The sequence below is a fragment of the Oncorhynchus mykiss genome, chromosome 11, assembly GCF_057628025.1.
Source record: "Oncorhynchus mykiss isolate SJ-2025 chromosome 11, ASM5762802v1, whole genome shotgun sequence".
Classification (NCBI taxonomy): Eukaryota; Metazoa; Chordata; class Actinopteri; order Salmoniformes; family Salmonidae; genus Oncorhynchus; species Oncorhynchus mykiss.
Window position 1 is genome coordinate 41403494 of NC_143032.1, and position 22112 is coordinate 41425605.

At 40.1% G+C, this 22112-nt stretch overlaps 1 long non-coding RNA gene across 3 annotated transcripts; it reads left to right on the top strand.

Annotated features, from left to right (window-relative positions):
- Positions 1-4115: 4115 nt before the first annotated feature.
- LOC149979584 (uncharacterized) lies at positions 4116-14021 on the top strand. 3 transcript variants are annotated; one of them, XR_016484301.1, is made up of 5 exons: positions 4116-7560; positions 7656-7881; positions 8055-8199; positions 13509-13637; positions 13790-14021. It is a non-coding gene; the product is annotated as an uncharacterized LOC149979584 (long non-coding RNA). The 3 variants fall into 3 exon arrangements; XR_016484303.1 differs by having other exon boundaries at positions 7768-7881; XR_016484302.1 differs by lacking the exon at positions 8055-8199.
- The last annotated feature ends 8091 nt before the right edge of the window (positions 14022-22112 follow it).

A 22112-nucleotide genomic window follows, 5' to 3' on the forward strand; every position in this document is an offset into this window, starting at 1 on the left:
ACAAAATTCTTTACATTAGACATGAGTGATAGAGACACAAAACATCAAAGCTTCACCATCATTGCACCATTTCTGCTTAATTTTTTACAAAAAAAAAAAAAAAAGCTGTGTGTGTGTGTGTGTAATGAACACGATGGGAGACAGAGAGCTGGTTTCAAGCGTAGGGCGCAGCAGGTCTAAAATCGGCTTCCAATTTCGCAACAAAGCATCCTTCACTCATGCTGCCAAATATACCCTCATAAAAATGACCATCCTACCGATCCTCGACTTCGGTGATGTCATCTATAAAATAGCCTCCAACACTCTACTCAACAAACTGGATGTAGTCTATCACAGTGCCATCCGTTTTGTCACCAAAGCCCCATACACTACCCACCATTGCGACCTGTACGCTCTCGTTGGTTGGCCCTCGCTTCATACTCATCGCCAAATCCACTGGCTACAGATTATCTACAAGTCTCTGCTAGGTAAAGCCTCGCCTTATCTCAGCTCACTGGTCACCATAGCAGCACCCACTCGTAGCACTCGCTCCAGCAGGTACATCTCACTGCTCACCCCCAAAGCCAATTCCTCCTTTGGTCGTCTTTCCTTCCAGTTCTCTGCTGCCCATGACTGGAACGAATTGCAAAAATCTCTGAAGCTGGAGACTCACATCTCCCTCACTAGCTTTAAGCACCAGCTGTCAGGGCAGCTTACAGATCACTGCACCTGTACATAGCCCATCTGTAAACAGCCCATCTATCTACCTACCTCATCCCCATAATGTATTTATTTATTTATTTTGCTCCTTTGCACCCCAGTATCTCTATCTGCACATTCATCTTCTGCCGATCTACCATTCCAGTGTTTAATTGCTATATTGTAATTACTTCGCCACCATGACCTATCTTCTGCCCATCTACTTGCACTCACTGTATATAGACTTTTTGTTTTCTTTTGTTCTACTGTATTATTGACTGGATGTTTTGTTTATTCCATGTGTAACTCTGTGTTGTTGTATGTGTCGAATTGCTGCGCTTTATCTTGGCCAGGTCGTAGTTGCAAATGAGAACTTGTTCTCAACTAGCCTACCTGGTTAAATAAAGGTGAAATTAAAAAAAATTAAAAAGGTGTTTATTTGTAAAGGACCACAGGAGGAGGCAGGTAGCTGGGTCCAGGGGCAGGCAGAAGGTCATACACAGGGGGTCCAAAAAGGCAACGGTACAGGCAGGGAAAAAGCTAATAACATTGTCCGGGAGATCAGGCAATAGGTTGATAACAGGAAACCCGATAGGCTAAAGTACAGGCAGGGAATAGGCATAAGGAGTCGTTAGTTTTTGCCTGCCTCACTATCATACACAGGAGGATTAAATTACAGGAAAAACAGCACTCCAGATAGAAGTGTGTCACAAAACAAACAATACCTCACATTGATGGGGTGCAAAGAACTGAACTAAATAGTGTGTGATAATGACATACAGGTGTGTGAACAGGTGATCAGAATTTGGGTGATTGGGATCTGGAAAGTGAGCTGCGTTCAGGGGATCTATGTGACTGAGAGTGTGAGCTGGAAAGTGGGCTGGAAAGTGAGCTGCGTTCAGGGGATTTACGTGTTTGAGAGTGTGAGTTGGAAGCAGACGTTACAGTGTGTGAGTGTGTGGGAGGGAGGGAGGGCGCAAGTGGGATCTCTTTCTGTCTTAATCCGGGAAGAGTCTTATGACTAGGTTGTGAGGGTCGAAATTAATTTCAAACCAAGATCTTGGGTTTTCCCAAAAACATAACATGTATTATTTGAGTTCTTCAACCTTTTTTGCACTGCATGACATTTTGTGCATGATTCTTGTATAACTTTACAATCTAAGGAACTGGATTCTGTAATGACTGGTGACTTTCACTTAAAGTTAGAACAAGAGTGGTTTATTTAACTTGTTAATGAATTACTGTGCTAGAAACTTTACACTCTATACTTCATAAAGGGTTTTAGAACTAGTTTATTGTTTATGAATCAGTGATTATTTAACTTGTGAGTCATCTATTAACTACTCAATAATAAAGTATCTATAAACTAAACGAACTACTATTTATTCTACAAAAATGTCTTATAAACCATTTACAAACTCTTTATAAAATATAACCTAATGTAAAGTATAACCGTTAAGATATATTCTTAAAATCACAAGTAGCCACCAACAAGTCACAAATCGTGACAATCCATCTCACAGGTTCCACATACAATTTAATTTGCATCAGTAATCTAGTGTAGGAGTTGTTCTCTGCTCACCCAGAGGGGGCTATGGGGTTGGTCTACATCTACAGCAGGAATGTTCAGGTAGGGACTTCCGTTTAGACACTACACCTGCTGAGTGGGGAGCTGGCAGCCAAAGGAGAAAATATGTCTGTCTACAGTATCTCTAGAGGTCAGGCCAGCAGTATATTCACTAGGAACCAAATGGAATCAAATGGGCCAAAACGGGCAGGGACTAACCTGAACTTGTCCAATAAGAAATGCCAGTTTTCACTGCAAAATGTTTTCTGTTGCAAAAATGTTTTGCTATGTGTAGCACAGGAGGTTGGTGGTACCTTAATTGGGGAGGATGGGCTTGTGATAACACATTCAAATGCCCCCCCCCCCCCCAAAAAAAAAGGTTGGCTTGGAACAACAAGCACCACCAGCGCCGGCACCGCAGCTGCCTGTTCTGGCTTATGATCTGTTAGACCGGCCAATTCCATTGAATCTCGGAGCAGCAGACATGTACATGGAAAATAAAATATGGATGGAATCTTATTTCTCTGAAATTGCCAGTGGAACCGGAGGAGCCACGAGCGCGGTAAGACAAGCTACATTGCTACGTTGTATTGGAGCACCAGTGCAGAGAATATTCGCCAATCTACCGGGAGAAAAGGTACAGACTGTAGCTGTGCTTGATGCCTACTTTACACCACAGAGAAATGTGGTGTTGGAAAGGCACAAGTTCAGACAAAGAGTACAGGCTCAAGACAAACTATTGATGCTTATGTGAATGCATTAAGAGAACTGGCTAAATCATGTGAGTTTGATGTACTGGAGTCAGATGTGTTGAGGGATCAGCTAGTGGAAAAATGTGCATACAAAAGACAGAGATAAATTGCTGCAGGAAGAAGAGTTAGCACTACAAAGAGCTCTCACCGTTGCTAGAATATTTGAAGCAGCACAGGCAGAATCAAAAGTGCCTTCTAATCATTTTGGCAGGCTAAAGACAGTCTTGTTTATTATATTTGAGGATGTGCAAATGCTAATAAACAGAGCGGTAGAGCACGAAATGGAAACAAAAGCACTGATACAGAGGAATGCAATAGCGGCACAAAATGTTTCAGATGTGGACTGACAACACACAAAGCAGTTGAATGTGGAGCTAATGCAACTAAATGCTTGTCTGTAAGAAAACAGACAATTTTGCCAGGGTCTGTAGAAAAAATAAATAGAACAAAAGAACAAAAGAAAGGTGACAAACATAAAGACAGAGACAAAGCTAAAACTGACAAACCAGTTAGAGCAGTGAATAAACCTGAATCCGACAAGTTTGTGTATTCAATCGGTCATGAGGGGAAAGAAACAGTGAAAGTCAATGGACAAAGCTGAACATGAGCATTGATACAAGCAGTGGAAGGAATTCCATCGGAGAAGCCCTGTTCAAGAGAATCGTTGCCACACAGGAATGAAACTTAAAGAGACTAAGAATAAGTTATGCTTATGCTCAGACTACACCACTACAGTGTGTAGGTTACTTCGATGCAGAGTTAGTGTGGAATAAAAGAGAAACAAAAGGCCAGAGCTTTGTGATCAGACAAAATGCAGAGGCATTGCTACTGTTGGATTTGAAATTTTGAACATTGAGATATTAAAAACATGATAGATCAGACCAGATCAGAGTGAGATCTGTAGAAAGACAGAGTGGCTGAGGAATGTGCTGGGTGGACGGGAGGATCCCAAAGGATTGCTATAGGGGAGACAGATGGACATCTGTGGACTAGGTGAAGGAGGGGTTGAGGTCAGGAGGTGAGGTCAGATCCCCTGAAGGGAGTAATAAAGGTGTACTACCCTTTTCCTGTGGAACTATAACATGTAAGGATTGGAGAGAAGGAGGAGTGTCTTAAGGGGAATATATATGTCTGTGATGGAAGAAATGTTGGGTTGTCTGAATTACAGCTGTACCGATCCTTTGGGAAGAATTATACTTGGTTAAAGCTTCTCTAGTGTCCGTGAGTTATTTACTCTGAAAAATAAGAACCTAACACTTGTAAAGGAAAACATGTTTGACTTGAAAATACTGAGCACAAGAGATAAAGTCAATTCAGTAGAGCAATCACCAGGCAGATTTCTGCAGCTAGCACAGGAATATGAGTAATTTTTCCAAGGACTTGGACATATCATTGGAAACAGTCACAAAGTTATGGTGAATAAGCAAATAGCCCTTGTAGCTCAAGGCCTGAGATGCGTTCCTTATCCAATGCTGGAAGCTGTCAATCAAGAACTAGACAAGTTGTTAGATGATGATATCATCGAAGAAGTGAATGAAGCATCAGAATGAATTTCCAATATTCTCCTCATTCCAAAGAAAGACACAAAATAAGTCAGAGTTTGTGCTGAGAACCGAACAAAGCTGTCATACGAGAACGACACCCAGTTCCCACAGTAGACAGTATACTGCAAGCAATGCAAGGAGCGAAAGTGTTTGCAAAACTGGGCGCGAGAAAAGGATTTTGGCAAATTGAACTAGAATCAAGAAACCCAACAACAGAGGATGCTACAGATTGAACAAAGTTCCTTTCAGATTATCAATCGCATCTGAGGCCTACCAGAAAGCCATGGACGTTATGCTATGTGGATTACAGTTGTAGTTTGCTACATGGACAATGTTGTTGTCTAGTGAACTGGAACAGAGACTGAGGAAAGTCTTCCAAGGATTCCAAGAGAGGACTGACACTTGTTGAAGACATTGTGTACAGTACATTGCAAGTATGGAGAATGGAAAGTTGTAAACCAAGTTCAGAGACAAACGCTATGTATTACTGGGACAAACCTCAGACAACTAATTTGAACTAGTGAGCACAGAATATAGCTCACTATGGCTAGACCCATAAGGAATGTCACCTTCGACACACTCCTTTCCGACTTGAGTTTAGCATTCCAGAACCTGCAAATGACTTACGTGTGAATAATGAATCTTTAGAAGCTGAGACATCTCAGTACAGCCCATCTGTGGAAGTATCTCATGGTTCTTTGGAAAACGTTGAATCACAAGTGACTACCAGAAGTGGTAGAGTTGTGAGACATGGACATTATCAAGGACATGGTAATGTAAAAATGTCTGAAATCAAAGAACTGATTAAAGATTAGTATCAAAAGAGTTACAGAAATGTTCAATTTGACTGTTAAATTTTATTCATATAGAATCACAGAAAAATTGCTGTTGAAACTTTAAAACCTCTTAACTTCTTATGGCTGGGGGGCAGTATTGAGTAGCTTGGATTAATAAATTGCCCAAAGTAAATGGCCTGCTCCTCAGTCTCAGTTGCTAATATATGCATATTATTATTAGTATTGGATAGAAAACACTAACGTTTCTAAAAACTGTTTGAATGATGTCTGTGAGCATAACAGAACTCATTTGGCAGGCAAAATCCTGAGTTGAAATCAAAACAGGAAGTCAGAAATCTGAGCTTGTATGTATTCACCACAGTTCCCAATGAAATCCCCTTGAGATATTAATGATATTGCACTGCCTAGGGGTTCCACTAGATGTCAACCATCTATAGAAATGTGAATGAGACTTCTACTGTGTTGTGGGAGTGAATGAGAGCAGAATCTATCAGGTGTCTGGCAGTCAGCCATTTTCTGATCACGCACATTCCTCATGGTATCCACTTGCGTTCCATTGCTCATCAAGACACAAAGGAATACTCCGGTTGGAACTTTATTGAAGCTATATGTTAAAAACATCCTAATGATTGATTCTGTACTTACAGTGTAGTTTGAAATGTTTCTTCGACCTGTAATATAACTTTTTGAAGTTTTTGTCTGACCTAACGCTGACCAGAATGAGCGTTTGGATATGTATACCAAACGCGCTAACAAAAGAAGGTATTTAGACATAAATAACGGACATTATCGAACAAAACAAACATTTATTGTGTACCTGGGATTCCTGGAGTGCTTTCTGATGTAGATCATCAAAGGTAAGGGAATATGTATCATGTAATTTCTTGTTTATGTTGACGCCAACATGGCGGCTATTGTGACTAATTCTTCTGAGCGTCGTCTCAGATTACTGCATGGTTCGCTTATTTCTTAAACTTTTTTTGAAATCAGACACAGCGGTTGCATTAAGGAGAGGTATATCTATAATTCCATGTGTATAACTTGTATTATCATCTACATTTATGATGAGTATTTCTGTTAAATGATGTGGCTATGCAAAATCACTGGATGTTTTTGGAACTAGTGTATGTAACGCGCCAATGTAAACTCATATTTTGATAAATAGGAACTTTATCAAACAAAACATACATGTATTGTGTAACATGAAGTCCTATGAGTGTCATCTGATGAAGATCATCAAAGGTTATTGATTAATTTTATCTCTATTTGTGGTTTTTGTGACTGTGTTTTTCTGTGGCTATGTGGTGACCTAACATAATCGTTTGTGGTGCTTTTGCTGTAAAGCATATTTTAAATCGGACACTATGGTGGGATTAACAACAAGATAAGCTTTAAAATGGTATGAGATACAGTACATGTATGTTTTAGGAATTTTAATTATGAGATTTTTGATGTTTTGAATGTGGCGCCCTGTACTTTCACTGGCTGTTGTCATATCATCCCGTTAACGGGATTGCAGCCCTTTTTTTTCAATTTTTGCCTAAATTTATATAAAATATAAGTAGTTATCTTTTGAATGTAAAAGAAAATTGCTATTGTAACATAAATGTTAGAAACAGGAATATAATTGTATTGTGAAAGTGGATTTTAAAGTGGATTTTCAATTTAACAAGGTAAGGGATGTAGTATAGTGATTGGACTATCGTGAGATTACCTACCTGTTATAGTGATGAAGATGTGACTAGAACGAGAGAATGAAAATGACTTTGAACTGTGAAACCTAGGAAAGTATGAGTTGTTATTAAAGCCAGTTAAACGAGAACCACAACTACTTCTTTAATTCAACAACACAACACTACAGTTTGCTATGTGGTGGTCTAATGGGGTGGCAGGTAGTCTAGTGGTTAGAGTGTTGGGCCAGTGACCTAAAGGTTGCTTGATTGAATCCCGAGCTGACAAAATAAAAATCTGTCATTATGAACAGCGTTGTTAACCTTGTTAGCCTTGTTAACCCACTGTTCCTAAGCCGTCATTGGAAATAAGAATTTGTTCTTAACTGACCTTCCTAGTTAAATTAAGGTTCAACTAAAAAAATACACCCCTGCTGCTGTCTTTCTGTGTAAAGGTGCTGTCCCGCTGACAGACTACAGAGGGCAGTGTAACTCCATGTGAGTGATACTCACCACATGGCTATCTCTCTTGCTCTTCGTGGAATCAAAAAGGTACCAATACTCACTTATATTTCACCATTCTTAATTTGATGTCATTGATTGCTATTAATACAAATCCAAGTAACAACCAATAACTTATTCCTCAGTTACACACAAACATATTGGTTGTTTGAGAGGATATTGACGTAAGTATGATAGATGTTACCGTGGTAGCACTTCTCAGTGAAGTATGACCAGGAGAGGCTTGACCTTTCCCAGAACCTCGAGGAACGACTGCAACCTTTGATACGAGCCTTAACCACAGACACCAAATTGACCTACGCTGCTCTTGGGCTGCAACACTGACCGAAGACAAAGAAAGAACAATATTATGTAAGTGCTCTATGTGCTGACTGTGTATGTCATCAGTAGGTAAAGTATGTGTTATGTATATAATGCATGTATAGGATAAGGATCCTTTATTAGACCCATACTTCTGCTGTTCTTCACTTCTGAATTCATGAATAACGCACTTCTCCCCTCATTGGGGATGTTCTGGTGGACAGGTTGCTCAGCGACCAGCAGCTCAGCAGGAGCCCTCACAGATCGTTTAGACATATCAGTCCTTTGGTCCGCAGGCAGGGTCATGACGTCAGCAGGTGCTTGGTTCTGCCCCTTTCTGAGGTGGTCCAAACAGGACACACACTGCAGGTACTCCTCATACACACTCATGTCCTCTGATACCTGGCCGCTGGCTCCCGAATCTAGACGTTCCCCTCTAGCATGACACTGGATGATCCATCAGGTATGATACTTCTAGTTCCCTCAAGGCCTTTTCTAGGGTCCTCATCCACCACAAAAAAATCTATCCTCTCTCTCTCCCCAGGCCCCTTCGCTTGTATCAGGTGAAAATATGAGGTCATGGACTCTGGATAAAGGATCATACCCAGGCAGCCGTAGGATAGTGTCTCTGTCCACTGAGGTGTTTCAGGTTCTGTCACTGCTGTCTGTCTTTCAAACTCTCACTGATGGAAGCACCATCTTTCCCCACAGGATGAGGAGGTATTGATAGTCTGTGCTGCCTGAAGGTTGTCAAGGCCAAGCAACTGTGTTTGGTCATTGGGATCCTCTTGTGGCTCAGGGGATAGCACCAGCTCCATGTGAAGGCAGGGCAGTGGGGTGATGTATGGAAGCCTGCTCAGAGGCTCTAGACAGGGTTCAGATCCAGAGACGTCCACCCAATAATACTCCCTGTTAGACCCTGCAGTACCACACACTTCTTTGACCCTCTGGTTACACCATCTGACTCTGTGGCCACATTCTGTGTCCTGTGAACTACAACCTCTGACCCTGTCTCCATTCCCCCTGTCCCATCCTTACTCTGCTCCTGTTTGGCACTGAAATCACACCCAATGCAGAAATCAAAATGCCAGAAAGTGAGATATGTACTGAATCCTAAATAGATTATACACATGGGCTATCATCCATGCAAGTCACAATGCACTGGTTTGTGATGCAATTAGTCATTCCTATCATAAACTAGCAGGAGGAAGGATATCCAACAATGGGAATATTTTATAAACCAGAACCTACACTAAGACTGACTGCTATGTTGACATTACCATCAATCAAGACTACCTAAACCATTTTAACTGGAACAACCATCTCAGTAGCGGGTGCAATAAATCCAACCCCTTGCAGATTGGATTAGTTTAAAATGTAAGTTCTTTATCATAGTATAGTATAAGATCAATTAATCAATCATTGTGCATGAGGAAACATAGATATTAAAACAAACTATTCAACACAAACCTACCTACAACAAAGCATGCTGAGAGATATAAGCTCCCTAAAAAGGCAGGAACCTAGGAAGAAACGCAGAGAGGAACCAGGGTCCTCTTCTGAGGTGGCCAGTCCTCTTCTGGCTGTACCTGGTGGAGATTATAAGAGTACATGGCCATTAACGCTATATCATAGACAGAACAATCAGCCAGATATTTCCCCGGATATATAAATGTGAAGCATCCGGTTGGCGTTTTCACTCACTACCAAATATGGTGATGAGAGGAAGCCCAGTGGCTGGCAGTGGGAGAAGATGGAGCGAGTGTCACGCCCTGACCATAGAGAGCCTTTTTATTCTCTATTTTGGTTAGGTTGGGGTGGGGTGTGACTAGGGTGGGTGATCTAGTGCATGTATTTCTATGTTGGCTTGGTATGGTTCCCAATCAGAGGCAGCTGTTTATTGTTGTCTCTGATTGGGGATCATATTTAGGCAGCCATTTCACCACTGTGTTTTGTGGGATCTTGTTTTTGTGTTAGTGCCTGTGAGGACTGCATTTGCGTCACGTTACTCTTTATTGTTTGTTTCATTTAATAAACATGTGGAACTCTACGTACGCTGCGCCTTGGTCCGACATTCATTATAACGATCGTGAAAGCGAGATGGATTTTGGCTGACATTCTGCAATTTTTCTCCCTGATGAAACATTTGATTTCAATAGAGCTTTCTGTTTCCAATACTAGAATCTGTAACAAAAAGAGTAACTACGTTTTGAAGACGTTACCCTTGTCAAGACCCGGTTACGAACTCGGGTCTCCGGTGTGAGAACCAGTCACGTAGCAAACTGAGCCACTAATAGTCAGCAGAACCCAGAAGATGAGGCAGACACAGCAGTACTTGAGACGGTGTTTTAATAAAGTAAAAAGGAAAGTTCTTCAGGCAAAAATATAAATCCACAAGGTCTCAAGTACAGCAGAAAAGGCCTCAAAAGATAATCAAAAAATAAATAAACAGGAACAAAAACAGAGTACCACAAGAGAGTCCAACTGGAGCAACAAATGTTCACAGCATCGCTGGGTGCTGACATTCAAACACAGAGCAAAGAACTGAGGAAAACTAAGGGTTTAAATACATTCAAGGGAAACGAGGCACAGGTGCAAATAATAACTGGGTACAAACGAAAACAAAAGGGTCAAAAAGCACAATGGGGGCATGTAGTGGCAAAAACCGGAACAACCCTGGCAAAATTGTGACAACCCTTTGCCAAAGTTTTTTTTAAATTGCGTTGTTTATAAGAAGTGCAAGGGCGAATTTAGTTATTGGACATGCACACTTCACAGTGTAGGCATTCCGTAACGCCAATAGGATCTTGCTAGATCGTGCTTGGCTCTGCCCACCTCCTTGCTTGTTCTGCCCACTATGATTAATTTGCTCCCATTGGAAACGACAGGCTCTGGTCTATCTTGGGTTAGTTATGAAAATCTTTGGCTAGATCGTTCTTCAAGATGTTCAAAGGTTCATAGACGACCAGCAGGGTCAAATAATAAGCACAATGGTTATAGAAGGGGCCACAGGTCAGCAGTGTGAGAGTGTGAGTGAAACAGCAGGTCTGGATAAGGTAGCACATCCATTGAAGTGAACTCAGTCAAGTAACAATAACACCATGCGATTGAATAGATTTTTACAATTAAATATCCTGTTCTGTTCAGTTGTGCTGAAATATAGGTAAGGTGTCAGACATTCCTAACACTTATCTGAATGAAAGGCATGGAAAGTCACATCTATTTCTAATGACTAAATGCACTATGAAAAGGATGATGGGAAAGTAAACACTAGTGTTAAATTAAGCCCCTAGAGTTGATGTCCATGAGGAAATCTAATTAGCATAATAAAAACATCCCCAAAAAATCTGTTTATTTAAGATAGAGATATGTTTTTCTTTGCATGGGCTGCATCTAAATCCACTCCATCCGCCCATAGCAGTGAAGCCAAATTTGATGTTTCTTCAAGTGTTTCACTCAAATCAAATGTATTTTTCACATGCTACGTAAACAACAGGTGTAGGCTAACAGTGAAATGCTTACTTAAGGGGCCATTCTCAACAATGTAGAGAAAGAGAAAATAGAGAAAGAGAAAGTAATACAACTTAAGTATGATTCTCAATCAGAGACAACTAACGACACCTGCCTCTGATTGAGAACCATACTAGGCCGAACATAGAAAACCAACCTAGAAACACAAAACCTAGAATGCCCACCCAACTCATGTCCTGACCAACTAAAACAAACAAATAATACAAGAACTAGGGTCAGAACATGACACAATACCCCATAATGACCGAGCAAAAAAAGGTTAAGACATTTTTGCTAATTTATTAAAAATAAAAAACAGAAATACCTTATTTTCATAAGTATTCAACCCTTTGCTATGAGACTCAAAATTGAGTTCAAGTGCATCCTGTTTCCATTGATCATCTTTGAGATGCTTCTACAACCTGATTGGAGTCCACCTCTGGCAAATTCAATTGATTGGACATGATTTGGAATGGCACATACCTGTATAAGGTCCCACAGTTGTATGCCAGAGCAAAAACCAAGCCACGAGGTCGAAAGAATTGTCTGTAGCGCTCCGAAATAGGATTGTGTTGAGGCACAGATCTGGGGAAGGGTCCCAAAACATTTATGCAGCATTGAAGTTCCCCAAGATCACAGGGGCCTCTATCATTCTTAAATGGAAGATGTTTGGAACCACCAAGACTCTTCCTAGAGCTGGTTTCCCCGAGATGAGATGACCCAATGGTCACTCTGACAGAGCTCCAGAGTTCCTCTGTGGAGATGGGAGAACCTTCCAGAAGGACAACCATCTCTGCAGCACCCCACCAATCAGGCCTTTATGGTAGAGTGGCCAGACAGAAGCCACTCCTCAGTAAAAGGCACATGACAGCCCACTTGGAGTTTGCCAAAAGTCAACTAAAGACTCAGACCATGAGGAACACGATTCTCTGGTCTGATGAAACCAAGATTGAACTCTTTGGCCTGAATGCCAAGCGTCACATTTGGAGGAAACCTGGCACCATCCCTATGGTGAAGCATGGTGGTGGCGGCCACATAATGCTGTGGGGATGTTTTTCAGAGGCAGGGACTGGAAGACTAGTCAGGACAGAGGCAAAGATGAAAGGAGCAAAGTACAGAGAGAGTGTAACTGGTACACTTTTTTTTTTTTTATGCCAATTTTATGCCAAAACTAACGTAAGTCATTTTGAGCCTACCCCAAAAAAAGGGTGAGATTTGTACATTTGAAGTCAGAAGTTTACATACACTTAGGTTGGAGTCATTAAAACTTGTTTTTCAACCACTCAACACATTTCTTGTTAACAAACTACAGTTTTGGCAAGTCGGTTAGGATATCTACTTTGTGCATGACACAAGTCATTTTTCCAACAAATGTTTACAGACAGATTACTTCACTTATAATTCACTGTATCACAATTCCAGTGGGTCAGAAGTTTAAACAGCTTGGAAAATTCCAGAAAATTATGTCATGGCTTTAGAAGCTTCTGATAGGCTAATTGACATAATTTGAGTCAATTGGAGGTGTACCTGTGGATGTATTTCAAGGCCTACCTTCAAACTCAGTGCCTCTTTGCTCGACTTCATGGGAAAATCGAAAGAAATCAGCCAAGACCTCAGAAAAAAAATTGCAGACCGCCACAAAATCGTATACCCTGTATATACAGTAATACATGTGGGGGGGTCAAACGACATCAGGAGGGCTAACTTGAAACATTTCAAAATTGGTTTTAAAGAACTGATTTCAGCATTAAAAGACTACAAACAACGGTCAATCATTATAGGTCCAGTACCATCGTTGGGCCGCAGTTGTGAAAGATTAATCAGACTGCTGGCATTACACATCTGGCTAAAGGACTACTGTAGCTCAATTAGAGTCACTTTTGTAGATAATTTTGACACCTTCTGGAAACAGAAGATACTCTACAAGAATGACGGAGTCCATCCAAATCATCTTGGCTCCTGGACTCTGTCCACGCATTTCAAGGGTGCGTTGAAACAATGACTGTTCAATGATCTAAGACCAGCTCAGTTAATCCCTACAATTGTGACAATGAGTCATCATAATGTTGCATCAAATGTACATGATCCTAGGGGCATTGGCAAACACAATGTAAATAACTCAATTTATGTACCCCTAATTGCACCAAATACTTCTGTTTTTCCTACAGCTATTGTATGCAGTAATCATGAGCCTATGATCCAGAGTTACACTGTTAGCACTGAGGCGGTGTGCCCTAGTAGGAAGACCACTTTGTGCAGCTCACCCTGCACAATCAGCTCCAATATAAATAACATGAGTAAGTCTACTTCTGATAATCTCCCCAGCAAAGCATTAAAAACAATCAAGCATCCCATAAAAGTGTTAAAAAGCACATATGCAGCCTGAGAAACAAGGTCCATGAAGTCAATAACTTGCTTGTGTCACGTGTGCTCCCTCTTCGGCCTCTAGGTCACCAGGCTGCTCATTATGGCACACACCTGTCACCATCGTTATGCCCACCTGCGCATCTTCTGACTCACCTGGACTCCATCACTTCCTTGATTACCTGCCCTATTTATGGCACTCCTTTTGGTTACTTCCCCTTCCTAATTGTTTCTTCTCCAGTGTCATGTCTGTGCGTTGTTTGTGTTTCTTGCTTTGTATTTAGTTGAGTTTATTAATAAAACACACACTCCCTGAACTTGCTTCCAGACTCTCAACGCACTCGTTACAGCTTGTAACAGATGACATTCATATTCTGATTCTCTGAAACTCAATTAGATAATACCTTTGATGATACAGTGGTAGCACTACATGGTTATAACATCTACCGAAAAGACAGAAATGCCAACAGGGGCGTTGTTGCGGTCTATATCCAGAACCACATTCCTGTAAAGCTTAGAGATGATCGATCTAATGTTAAATACTGTTGAAGTAATATGGCTACAGGTTCATCTGCCTCTGCTAAAGCCCATTCTTGTGGGAAGCTGCTATAGACCACCAAGTGCTAACAGTCAGTATCTGGATAATATGTGTGAAATGTTTGATAATGTATGTGATATCAACAGAGAATTATATTTTCTGTGTGATTTAAATATTGACGGTCTATCATCAAGCCGCCCACTCAAGATAAAAACAATGCCTGCAACCTGATTCAGGTTGTCAGTCAACCTACCAGGGTAGTTACAAACAGCACAGGAATTAAATCATCAACATGTATTGGTCACATCTTTACTAATACTGCAGAACTTTGCTTTAAAGCAGGATCCACATCCACAGGATGTAGTGATCACACTATAATACCCATATCTAGGGAAACCAAAGTTCCAAAGACTGGGCCTAATATAGTGTATAAGAGGTCATACAAAAATAAGTTTTGTAGTGATTCATATGTTGATGATGTGAAGAATATTTGCTGGTCTATGGTGTGTAATGAGGATCAACCAGACGCTGCACTTGACACCTTTATGAAATTGCTTTTTCCAGTTACTAATAAGCACACAACAATGAAGACAATTACTGTAGAAACTGTTAAATCCCCTTGGATTGATGAGGAATTGAAACATTTTATGGTTGAGAGGGATGAGGCAAAAGGTATGGCAATTCAGTTTGGCAGCCCAACTGATTGGCAAACGTACTGTAAATTAAGAAATCATGTGACTAAATTAAATAAAAATAAACTCTACTATGAAATAAAGATAAATTATATAAAGAATTATATAAAGAAATGTTGGGGGAAAATGCCATCATTCATTGAATCAGATCAAATCAAATCAAATCAAATTTATTTATATAGCCCTTCGTACATCAGCTGATATCTCAAAGTGCTGTACAGAAACCCAGCCTAAAACCCCAAACAGCAAGCAATGCAGGTGTAGAAGCACGGTGGCTAGGAAAAACTCCCTAGAAAGGCCAAAACCTAGGAAGAAACCTAGAGAGGAACCAGGCTATGTGGGGTGGCCAGTCCTCTTCTGGCTGTGCCGGGTGGAGATTATAACAGAACATGGCCAAGATGTTCAAATGTTCATAAATGACCAGCATGGTCGAATAATAATAAGGCAGAACAGTTGAAACTGGAGCAGCAGCACGGTCAGGTGGACTGGGGACAGCAAGGAGTCATCATGTCAGGTAGGAATCATAGATCATTCTTCACAAAGCCCACTGATATTGCCAAGTACTTTAATGACTTTTTCATTGGCAAGATGAGTAAACTTAGGGATGACATGCCAGCAACAAACGTTGACACTACACATCCAAGTATATCGGACCAAATTATGAAAGACAAGAATTGTACTTTTGAATTCCGTAAAGTCAGTGTGGAAGAGGTGAAAAAATGATTGTCTATCAACAATGACAAGCCACCAGGGTCTGACAATCTGGATGGAACATTTTTGAGGATAATAGCAGATGATGTTGCCACTCCTATTTGCCATATCTTCAATTTAAGTCTACTAGAAAGTGTGTTATCTCAGGCCTGGAGGGAAGCTAAAGTCATTCCGCTACTCAAGATTAGTAAAGCCACCTTTACTGGCTCAAATAGCCGACCAACCAGCCTGTTACCAACCCTTAGTAAACTTCTGGAAAAAATTGTGTTTGACCAGATGCAATGCTATTTCACAGTAAACAAATTGACAACAGACTTTCAGTAAGCTTATAGGGAAGGACACTTAACAAGCACATCACTCACACAAATGACTGATGATTGGCTGAGAGAAATGTATGATAAAATTTTTGTGGGTGCTGTCTTGTTAGACTTCAGTGCAGCTTTGACATTGTCGATCATAGTCTGCTGCTGGAAAAACATATGTGTTATGGCTTTACACCCCTTGCTATAATGTGGATAAAGAGTTACTTGTCTAACAGAACACAAATGGTGTTCTTTAATGGAAGCCTCTCAAACATAATCCGGGTAGAATCAGGAATTCCCAAAGGTAGCTGTTTCGGCCCCTTGTTTTTTTCATTTTTTTTTACTAACGATATGCCACTAACTTTGAGTAAAGCTAGAGTGTCTATGTATGCGGATGACTCAACACTATACATGTTAGCTACTAAAGTGACTGAAATGACTGCAACACTTAATTGAAATTAGTTTCAGAGTGGGTGGCAAGGAATAAGTTAGCCCTAAGTATTTCTAAAACTAAAAGCAGTGTATTTGGAACAAAACATTTACTAAACCCTAGACCTCAACTAAATCGTGTAATAAATAATATGGAAATTGAGCAAGTTGAGATGACTAAACTGCTTGGAGTATCCCTGGATTGTAAATAGTCCAGGCATTGTAAACTGTCATGGTCAAAACATACTGACACAATAGTAGCTAAGATGGGGAGAAGTATGTCCATAACAAAGTGCTGCTCTGCCTTCCTAAAAACACTATCAACAAGGCAGGTCCTAGTTTTGTCGCTATATTACATAAGGGTTGCGATACATAACTTTAACCCATTATACAAGAAATTCCCTAAAATGTAAATAGTCCAGGCATGTATATATATCTCCAGTGTATCATCCATGTAAAAAGGATGGTGCCCCATTAATTTATTAAGCAGACTGTCATTAGTCCAAATACAAGATGCTGAGCAACACCTCTGGCAATCTAGGGACGGGCTTACATTGGGCCAACGAAAACAAGAGAAATGTAAAGCTAACATTAGAATATATTTCAACGGTATTGTTATATTACTCTGACATTAAGTAATGATAGAGATGATTTGTGTTTATGTAGCACTCACCTCAAACACAAAGCACTTGTGTTGGAGTAATAACTGCCCGCTATAACCCCATTGTGTAGTACCCACCTGCAGTGTTGCTGCTAACTGAGCTTTGTCTCCTCCAGAGAGCACAAACTCTAGAGACGTACGGAGTGGACCCTCACCCCTGCAAGGTAACTCCCACCACCTCTCCCCCAAACGCTCACCTTTATTTTCAATGAGTCCCACCATAACGCTGGTATGTTTGAGCTACAGACTTCTGGGCTGTACCATTGGCTTTGTCTATGTCTTCTGCATCCGTAGATACCAATCAGTAGTCTGTTTGATTAATGGGAGCTGAGCTAGAGCTGCATTTGTGAGACAAGGGTGGATGGATCCTGAAAGGGCCCGGGGCTTAAAAAAACAAACATCTGTAGTCCGAATGGTTTGAGCTAAAACTATTAAAATCTATCTATGAAAAGCTGGACAATGGGTTCTTCTACATAGATAATAGGAATTCCCAGGACGTAAATGAAAAGCCCATTTTTGCTTGGGTCTTGGGACTGATAGGTTTAATGAGTAGAACGTGACAGTTGTGATGGAGACGGTGTTCCTCTGCTTCCCTCTCATCCTCTCTGTGACTCACTGTTTGAACGGGTAACAGCCAGGGTATCAAATCGACCTAAGCTGATTAAAGGAGATATTTAATTTATTATGTTTGATTATTCACTTATTTGTTCTGCTTGTGTCATAAAGACCTTTTAATTCAGGAATGAACTGCAGCTGTGGCTTAAGCCTGAGTCAGTGTGTCACCATGCATTTACAGTACACTGTACAGTACTGCAGAGTGAGATTGGATGTAATACAGTAGAGTCTTGGCAGGAGTCTACTGGATGAGCTGGTATGGACCATGAATATTGGCATTGGTTCATAATGTTGTCAAGAGGATTATCATACAGTCTGTCATCATGGTTTTGGATTAGCTGTATGTGTTACACAAATATGAATTTTGTTCCAGTAATTTGAAGTTTGAAGGGAAAACGTTCTATGTCATTGGAATTCAGAAAGAGGTAAATCACAAACTTGCTTTGTCTTTGCAAACACAAAAATACATTTTCAAGATACATTTTCAACAGGAGATTTTCTCAAACATAATTCCCAGCTCTCTGTTGAGACTGTGTTGTCCTATCTGTAGCAACCCTGTTGATGGGTTTCTGTAAGTATAGTTCATGCTTCATTACCTGCAGTGTTCTGTGTTAATCAAATTGTTCCTCTGACTCACCTAAGGGTCGTTCCATAGGACTTGTGTTGTGGCAGTGTTGTGCCTCAACCGATGACACAAGCCACTTTCTGACCACTTCCACCATGGGCAAACATGCATTTAAGGTTTTGTTTAAATCAAAAGGGTTGCAGTCAGAAAGTGATTGAAATCATGTGGAACAAACGCTCAAGCTAGTTTTCTATTACACTGTCAGTCTTTCCTTTGACTAGTAGAATATGAGTCACTTCCTGTGTCTCAATGTTCTACTCTGTGTGTATGTGTATGTATGTGTGGGTCCGTGCGTGCATGTGTATCCATGTCCGTGCAGTCGTCTGTTTCTGTATCAATGCTATGGGAGACATGAGTATGAGAGTAATTGTGCTGCACTGTTTGGGATTTCTCTCACGGGTAGGATGCACTGTAACACTATAGTGGGTGTGTAATGTCTAGCCCCTGACATCTCTCATCCAGGTAGCCTAGTGGTTAGAGTGTTGGGCCAGTAACCAAAAGGTTGCTAGATTAAATCCCTGAGCTGACAAGGTAAAGAACTGTCGTTTGTCCCCTGAATAAGGCAGTTAACCCACTGTTCCTAGACTGTCATTGAAAATAAGAATTTGATCTTATTTTATGCCCTGAAAAATCTAGTTCCTCCACATTAAAATGGATGGGGGCCAACTTGAAAATAGGCTGTTGTGACAGATTTGACATTAAATCTATAATGACTCTATGAAACTTTTCCAATGGGTCTCTGTGTTCTGTGGGAAGTTTGATGTAGATATCATCTATGGTACGATGTGATAATAAAGCACATCCCAATGCTGCCCATTCTGTCTCATCAATATACCCAAAAATGCACACAGGTATGACCTTTGATCCCCCAAGATGGACCCATGGAGATGTCATTAACATTCCAATTATGTTATACATTATTTCATACCTCAAGTTAATAACATATCAATTGCCTTATTTTGCTATGATTGTTCCCTTATAATACAACATTACATTGCATATCCTCAGTTATGTTGGTCCAAATAACCAATGCCAGTGAAAAACACTTTAGGTAGCTAAATGTGGTTATCAGACCAAAACATAACCCACAGACATGGGCCTTAATGAAAATTGTCATTAGATTTTTCCACGCCAAAATGTGAAAATGTGTGAAAATGTGAAATTTGGCCCTCTGGGCCATGGACTCATTTGGGATGCATACTGTGTCTTTAATCATTGTGTAATCCATATTTGGCTCTTTTTGTGTTTGTTTTTTTAATGCTATTTTTATTTTGTTAATTCAGAATGTATTATTAATATTTTTTATTGTGAGTAATAAAACCAAATTCTGTTGTCATTGACATCAGAAAAGGGTCCAACTGACAAACTGCGCTACAGGCTCCCTTTGATGACAAGTAAATGCCATTCTAGAGTTCAACGCCACGAATACAGTTGATCTTTTTTAATTTCTATACTTCAACAATTTTGCCTCTGAAGTTACAAGCTATAAGGCCATGTGAAAACAAATCCCTTCCATCGTTTATTCATTATTTTATAGAAACAATATGTTCCTCCAGCTTGAATAGTGATTTCCTACTCATTCTAATGACACTATACATCCACTAGATGGGGTTGTTTTGACTAAAGTACCTACTTTTCCAAAACCACATCTGTTTCATTATATTAATGTTTTAATAGTCACTACCCTTTCCAAGACACAAAGCCTGGATGAAAATATTGTTTTTACAAAGGAATTAATAAACTGTTGAGGAAGCTGCAGTGGAGGAAGAACTTGAACCAAAGCCCATTTATTCTGGAACAAAGTAATAAATCAAATCAGGCTTTATTTATAGAGCACATTTCAGACATGAATGCAACACAATTCACTTACTTCACAGGAAATAAATATGAAACTAAAAACAGAAATATTTACTACGCAAGAAACATAATAGGATAAAAACAACAAAAGAATAACCATTTAAAACTAAAAGACTAAAAAAACAACCTAAGGTAAATGCACACCTGTTCAGTGTTCATTTACAGGTGATTAGAACGTGTGTTAAGGGCACATTGTTACATGCATTCATTACACCTGTTCAGCTTATTGGGTAAGGAATGGTGTTTTAGGAGTTGTTTTTGGATAATTGCCGAGAACAACTTATTTGGTCGCTAACGTCACATTTTATGATAAAAACAAAATAATTATGTATTGAAAAAAGGCATATAAAGGCTTCATAATTCATAAAGGTATTTTCTTATTTTAATTATCTGTCCATCATTTTTCCTTGTCTGAAGTATCAAGCTCTAAGTCCATGTGTAGAAAAAAATTACACTTTACATCCACCAGATAGGATTGTTTTGAGAAAAGTACCTACTTTTCCAAAACCCCGTTTGTTTGATAAATAAATCAAAGCAATAATAGTCGCTACACTTTCCAAACCACAAAGGCTGGATTAAAAGGTTTTATAAAAATGTATAAACTGTTGAGGCAGCAGAGGAAGGATGCAACACTTGAGATAAAAAAAAATTGTGGATATGGAAATGTCTGGCATCTTTTACTTTGTTTAACTAGGCAAGTCAGTTATGAACAAATTCTTATTTTCAATTACAGTTTAGGAACAGTGAGTTGACTGTCTTGTTCAGGAATAGAACAACATATTTTTACCTTGTCGGCTCAGGGATTTGATCTTCCAATCTTTCAGTTACTAGTCCAACAGTCTAACCACTAGGCTACTTGCCTCAGCCAAAGAAACCAATACTTTACGTGATGCATTTATATTTTTGTTCAGTCTATATAAATGTGCTGCAAACTGAGACTTCACCGCTCAAATTGGTAATCCAATATTTTGAGAATAGCTGGCTAGCCGTCTGTCCGGTACGTAACATGCATATATCTTATGTTATTTTAAGGCTACCTCTGCACCGTTTCTTTTGGCATTGATAGGCTGTGAACAATTACATATACAAATCACAGCATCAGGACCACACAGTCCAGAAACTGGTCAATGGCTCTACCCCCGCACATTGACTCGGTACCGGTGTTGATTCTGTCAGGGGTAGATTTTCGGCACAACACCACACTCAACAACAACACAACACAACACTCGTATAGCCTGTCAGTATATAGCCTCGTTATTATTATTTTATTTTCTTAACTCTTTATTGAACTGCGCCGTTGGTTAAGGGCTTGTAAGTAAGCATTCCAAGGTAAGGTCTACACTTGTTGTATTCAGCGCATGTGACAAGTTAATAAAATAAAAACCTGATTTAATTATGTCAGTGAGTGGGCATCGGTACGAAGGTTCGCTCTATATCTACAGGCGTCCGTCACTGACAGACAGAAAACGCTGAAGCAACATCCTGGCCGAAAACAGGGAACACTGCAGCACCATCTCAAAGAATCCCCCCGTTCTTCATTGCTGCGACTTGCTTGCTAGTTGAGATTTCTGCTCTTCACCCCGTTGTCAGATTAGCCTACATTTCACTGATCTTAGTAGCAGAAAGCATTTTTGTCTGCAGTTTTCGTTTTCTATTTGTTTCAAGTGTATGTGGCGGTTCTAGCTTGCCTGGCGCCCTGGGCGAACCCCACCTCTTCAGCGCTCTCCCGCACCCGGGGTCACCCAGGTGCCGTCCCCGGCAAAGTGCCGCCCTACTCCCTCCTCTATGTTTAATATAACACACATACATTAATTATAAATATCGGTTCCCTATCCTGAAGTTTGTTCTTTATAAAGTATTTGACTCTGATGTGTGCCACACAAAGTATTTGAATAGCCACAAAATTAAGGAAATTAGATACTACTTCTGCTGCCTTGCTTCAGCCTTTTGGGTGTTGTGCCGAAAATCTCCCCTTGAC